Source organism: Pinus tabuliformis, chromosome 7, assembly GCF_031772625.1.
Source record: "Pinus tabuliformis cultivar Carrire ecotype Pingquan chromosome 7, CPIR1, whole genome shotgun sequence".
NCBI lineage: Eukaryota > Viridiplantae > Streptophyta > Pinopsida > Pinales > Pinaceae > Pinus > Pinus tabuliformis.
This window is the reverse complement of record NC_142293.1, coordinates 583,466,142-583,472,505: the sequence shown is the minus strand read 5'-3', so window position 1 is coordinate 583,472,505 and position 6,364 is coordinate 583,466,142. Positions and strand designations below refer to the sequence as shown.

The window sequence follows — 6,364 nt, the reverse complement described above, 5'->3', positions numbered from 1 at the left end:
TGTCTTTAGTCATGTTGTAAGTTGGATGAAAATGATTAGTTATCTTGATAGCCTCAAGTTAGTGTTGTGTTTATTTATGATGTAAGTCGGCTGAAAATGATTAATAATCTTGATGAATGTATTTCAGGATGCATTCAGGGATTCCCATCAGGTGCTTCCTAGCATTGATGATGGAAACATTGAAAACCAATTGGAAGTTGTTGAATACGTTGAAGATATATACAAATTCTACAGGACAATTGAGGTATGTTTCTCTGTCAATGATTGTAGTTTCTTGTTAGGGTGAAGGTAAAGTTTTATTTTCCTTAACTAAAATTTGGCATTCATGTATGCCCAGGACGTGAGTTGCGTACCTCCAGATTATATGAGAAACCAGGTTAAAATCAACGCAAAGATGAGGGCAGTCGTGATTGATTGGTTGGTGGAGGTACAACTTTGTTCCTATGCTAGTTCCAACTTCCATTTGCTGTCAAACTTAGATCTAAAAGAGATTTATATGGTCTAACTCTTAGGCCTGACATCAAAATATTAAAATTTTCAGGTGCATTTGGAATTGGAATTAATGCTAGAGATGTTGTATCTCACTGTGAACATCATTGACATATACCTTTCTATTCAAAGTATTGCAAGGAAGAATTTGCCATTACTTGCTATCGCTGCAATGTTTATAGCTAGAAAATATGAAGAAGTCTGTCCTCCACAGGTAGGATGACTTGCTGACATCTGTAAGAAAGGATGTGTATATATCTAATTAAAAGAACACTTTGTTGGCTGTATAAAAGTACATACACCAACAATATCTACTCCTACAGAAGATTACGCTTTATGCTGGAATCAACACAAAAATTATATTATAATAGGTAACACAATATTGATAAGAGTTGGTTTATACTTGGCTACAGGTCAATGATTTCATCCGCATCTTCCCAAATGAATGCACGTCAGAACAGATAGTGGCCATGGTAATTAGCTCTAACTGATAATTATTTGTTATTGATTGCAACACAGTCTCCAAACATTTAGATTGACTGATCAATTGATAATAACTCTTCGCAGGAGTTTAAAGCAATTGAACTTCAAGCTTACAGTTCCCACTCAGCCATATGTATTCCTCCTCAGGTTTCTAAAGGCAGCTGATTCCAACAAAGTGGTAAAGTTTTGAATGAAACCACTTTTTATATTGTTGAAAGCAGCCTGTGTGGCATTGATCAAATCTACTTTTGAAAATGCCTCATAAAATCTAGCATTCATGTTTTAAATTACTTTTCTTTATTGTATTCCTAATAATACCCTGCTGTACTGACAATTCGTACTATCTATTATTCAGATGGAAATTCTAGCATTCTTCTTGGTTGAACTTGTGTTTGCTTCAGTGCATAATGAGCAAGTACAATCCATAAAATTTGTGTTAAGGGCTTTGAACACTTATCCGCTATGGAAGGATTGTTTGTTGATGTGGTTTTTGAAATATTCAATGTATTTTTTAAGTTGTTTGTGTAAGCGTTTTCCATAACAGTAGTGAAGGCTTATCTGGATCTCAAAATATTGTGCATACGTGATGCTTTTCCCTCCTCTAGTTAGTTCATTCTTGTTTATTGTGTGTTTTTACAAACATTTTGCAGTATGGTCCAATTTTTATTGTTTTTGATAATATTTCTCATGCATTTGATACTTGTAGATCTTTAATCCATAAAAAACAACCCAAAAATCTTAGAAATAGACACCTATAAATATAAACTAGTCATCAAATTTCAAGGAATATTTTTTCATGCGGCTGAAATCCTATTAAAATTTGGAACAAAATGCATATTTTCATATTTATGAGATGTATACTTTGTTTACTGGACTAGATTTGTATGTGTTCATATTGAAATCTTGTTACTATGTTTTAAATTGCGAGAAGCTTGATGGCTAAATGTGGTTTGCTTTATGATCCTTAGTTACCATTTGTGAAGTGTTTTAAGTAACTGGTTACGGCTGATGTTATGCTGGATCCTTTATCGAAGGTTCTTAATGTAGGTTCTAATTATAGCTGGTGTGATAACTTGCCAGGTACCGAAGGGACTGTCACATGCTTTGCATCATACTTGGTGTGCACCTCAATTTTCAATTCCATTATGGCATTAGCTGGGAATATCAATGTAAGACTTAAATTCTAAATACTGGACAGCCAGACATTATGTTTATTTTATTAGCATTTTGTATCTTAAAATGTAGTTTGTCATTGTTGTTTTATATATCTTACGATATTAGTTTTCATTATTTTGTTTTATATTTTGCAGTACTATGATGTTCGGAAGGAGTGCAATGGTGGCATGTGCTATGATTTTTCAAATATGGAGAATTACTTAAACCAGGGTTCTGTTAGGGATGCCCTGGGGGTTAGCAGCTGAAAATTTGTCTCCTGTAGCCCCTTGGTTTATGAAGCTATGCTTACTGACTGGATGCAGAATATGGAAGTTGGCATTCCAACACTCTTGGAGGATGGTGTTAAGTTGCTAGTTTATGCAGGAGAATATGATCTCATTTGCAATTGGTTAGGTAATGATATTGTATACGTATAACATATTGTTTTTGTTTTGGACAATGACTTTATGATTTAGGTGTTAAATCTATTATTAACTTATTTCCAATTGTGTTTTTCAGGCTTGTCAGTCTAATCTTCAAAATTGAAAAGTTAATTGCTCAAATTATGTGTCTTTCAGGCAATTCAAGATGGGTGAATTCCATGGATTGGTCTGGAAGTGAGAATTTCAAGAAGGCACCTACAAAATCCTTCCTTGTAGACGATAAGGAAGCAGGTTTAATAACCAGTTATGGACCACTCAGTTTTCTCAAGGTAAAAGGCACTCGATGATCATCTTTGATTTCGTTGTACAAGTAGATAATTTCTTCCTTACGTAATCTTCTATTTTTCTGCACCAGGTTCATGATGCAGGTCATATGGTGCCAATGGATCGGCCAAAAGCAGCCTTGGAGATGTTAAACGCTAGACACAAGGAAGTATTACTAACAACAATTCTCAAATTTTAAAGACAGTGACGGAGATGCCAGAGAAGAATTTCGAGAGTTAGTTATCTGCTTAACTAGGAGAATTGCTCTCTTCACCTAGATTAATGTAAATATTTCTAGATTTGCAGTAGTGTGCATCCCCAAAGATGTGTATTTTCTGATTTGGCAAAATAATTGTGCATTGGGACCATCAGTCTTGCTAACTTGTGTCAAATCTTTTGATGGCCACTTTTTAACTGTATAGAAATAGTGCTTCTTATTGCTTACCAAGCCTTGTGGAATTATGATTATACATGGTGTTAAAGTTATATTCAAGAACATGAATAGTATGTCCTATGTTATTATTCCAGCATGTTCTGATGTCCTAATAGATGAAAGAAATTGTAAATTAGATGAAAGAAATTGTAAATTCAACAAAAATATTTGGTTAGAGTCTCGGGGAATTCAAAGCATGATGCTCTTAGCCTACATTCAATTTTATTGACAATGACATGAAAACATTTATGTTGTTTGCAATCATACAATGGATGCCAGTATTGTCTACTTATATTTGAATTGGAGGCTATGTGGTTTGGCTGTGTTTCACTTCTCGTTCGTTCTATTATTTTATTGTTGAATATGCCTATTTCCTCTTTTTGCCTCTTATCCCTTTATAAGCCTCTTGGACATTAAGTGCATGGCATGGAAAGATATGTCCATAAAGCACATGGACTATCTACAGTCCATCAATGCTTGCTACTGCTGCTGTCTACACTGCTCGATGCACTTTGAGGAAGGATCCATGTTGGAACAAAACACTTACCCTTCATACAGGCTACTCTGAAGCAGACCTGAAGTAAGCCTTAAAATTTTTAAAGCATTATGCTTTTAGTGATTTTACCCTTCTAAAGAAATCCTACTCCTAGACATTTTAGTTTTCTTCATCAATTACAGGCAGGCATTGTTGATCAGCTACAGCTAGAACATTGTGTCTTGATCAACTATATGTTGGAACTCAGCTACTAACACCCTGTCTGAATTGAATCTTTATCTAATACTAATGCGCATACTAAGCGTCTGGAGGCGTACGCACATTTTGTTAACTCTGTACATTGAGGTAATAACATTTATGTGCATTGTTCCAGGGAATGTGCGTATTTCATGGCTAATTTTCACCTAAATATGGGAGGAAATAAGCTGAGAGCTGTTCATAAGAAGTATTCAGATCGTTGTAGCAAGTCTATCTTTTAGCAACTCTCAGAATTTTCAGAATGATATTGCATCACATGACATCGACTGACATAATACATTTTAAATGGTCTTTTTTGGATTGCAAAACTGATGCTTATGGGATTCATCTTGTTTCTACTGACCATTTGAGAGAAACCCATTTCTAAGATTTGTATACCAAAAGGAATGGCTTATAGTATGCTTCCATGTCAAAAGGAATAATCAATGGCTCCTGCTATCGATCATTGTTCTAAGGTGGACACCAAATTCTATGTTGCGTATTCGAATTTCCCAATGCTATTAGATGTTACTTAGATCGTGTTAGTCCATTTGATATGATTCAAGATATTTATGATAGTTTGATAATTATCCATTCCCTCTTGATTCAAGGGTAAGTATCCTCTGGTCTCCCTCACTGGCATGAACCAGCTCCACTACTTCATCTTTACGTTGGCAACTGTCCATGTGTTATATAGTGTCCTAACAATCGCCCTAGCAAGAGCAAAAGTAAGTGCCATGGGAAATAACTGATCTTCTCCCATGTCATTTATTTTAAATTTTTTCTTGGTTTGAATTTTCTTTCATATCTTCATGCATTCGAAACATCTTTAACTCAAAATACAAGTCATTTTCGGTCATAGATGAGGCGTTGGAAAGCATGGGAAAAGGAGATAGTAACAATGGATTATCCATGTTCACATGGTGAGTTCTTTTCAATTTTCTTCTCTAAATGGCCTCGTCTCGCAGTCTGTCATGTTTGAAAAATGGCACCTAACCTAGGTTACGAATCTGGAAATTTCAACGGGGACACCTGTGAAATGATTTTAGGTTCAAACATCAAGAATATTTACGATTGGATAACGTTTTGAGGAATTTTAGAAAGATTGTTCTCAAGTACAAGCAGCTACGTGCTTGTTGTTTGTTTCATGCAGATCCTTCAAGGTTCAGGTTAACCCAACAAACTACATTTGTAAGGCGTCATATGAATTTCTGGAGCAGAACACCCATTATTAAATGGGTGGTAAGTAATTCATACTCCAAATTTTCAAGGGATTTATCTTGCTTGAATCCATTTTACATGTAATATTAATATTCATTGCAGGTTTGCTTCTTCAGACAATTCTTTCGGTCAATAAGGAAAGTTGATTACCTAACCTTGCGGCATGGCTTCATCATTGTATGTCTCCATAACTTGAAACCTTCGTTTAGATTTCAACTTGGTTATGTAAACAACCATTTCATTCACGTGATTTATCTGATTTGCCTTGTGAATTTTCTTCCTTGGTACTGTATAGGCCCATCTCTCTGCAAATAACAAGAAGTTTAATTTTCATAAATATATAAAGAGATCATTGGATGACGACTTCAAGAGGGTGATTGGAATCAGGTTCTATTAACTTTTTGTGTGTAAAAACTTTGGTCTCTAGCAATAATAATTGATTTTCTCCTGCAACGCTTCTCAGTCCTCCTTTTGTTTTGTTTCTCTGGGAAACCTCCCCTTGCTTTTTACCTAACACTACAGCATTTATTGCGTTATCTGCAGTGTTCCCCTGTGGAATTTTGCCATGGGATTTTTGCTTATCCACTTGCATAGTAAGACTTCACAACTCTCTGTCTTACTCCAATGTTTAGTTTTGTTTCTGTTACTAGCGAATCTGACGTTGTCTCTTTCACTGGCTGCATTACTCGGTGAGCATACTGGCATTCATACTTTTGGTTCTCCTTCGTTCCCTTAGCTGTAAGTCCCTATAAATGTTCAGAAGTAGAATTACTAATGATATAAGTTAATGATATAGAAAAGTTGTCAACTATTGACTTCTGCGTGTTTATTGCTGCATTACTTGTGCAGATAGTTTTGATAGTTGGAGTGAAGTTGCAACTTATAATATTAGAAATGGCCTTAGCAATTCAAGGGAGACATTCTACAGTTAAAGGAATTCCAGTGGTGCAGCCAATCGATAAGTTGTTTTGGTTCGATCGTCCTGAACTTATTATATTCTTGATCCATTTCACTCTGTTCCAGGTATCAAAATAATTGCGTTGTAAATTTTATTTCCTTAATTGTGTCTATTATATTTATGACAATGACATAAAGGCTTGATGGTTCCTGTAGAATGCTTTCCAGCTTGCTTTCCTTTCGTGG

At 35.2% G+C, this 6,364-nt stretch overlaps 1 pseudogene across 1 annotated transcript; it reads left to right on the top strand.

Moving 5' to 3' along the window:
• The first annotated feature begins 571 nt into the window (after positions 1-571).
• On the top strand, positions 572-3,157 carry LOC149248779 (serine carboxypeptidase-like; annotated as a pseudogene). Its single transcript, XR_016265072.1, has 7 exons — positions 572-703; positions 903-962; positions 1,057-1,119; positions 2,007-2,141; positions 2,283-2,541; positions 2,706-2,839; positions 2,926-3,157. The product of XR_016265072.1 is annotated as a serine carboxypeptidase-like (transcript).
• The last annotated feature ends 3,207 nt before the right edge of the window (positions 3,158-6,364 follow it).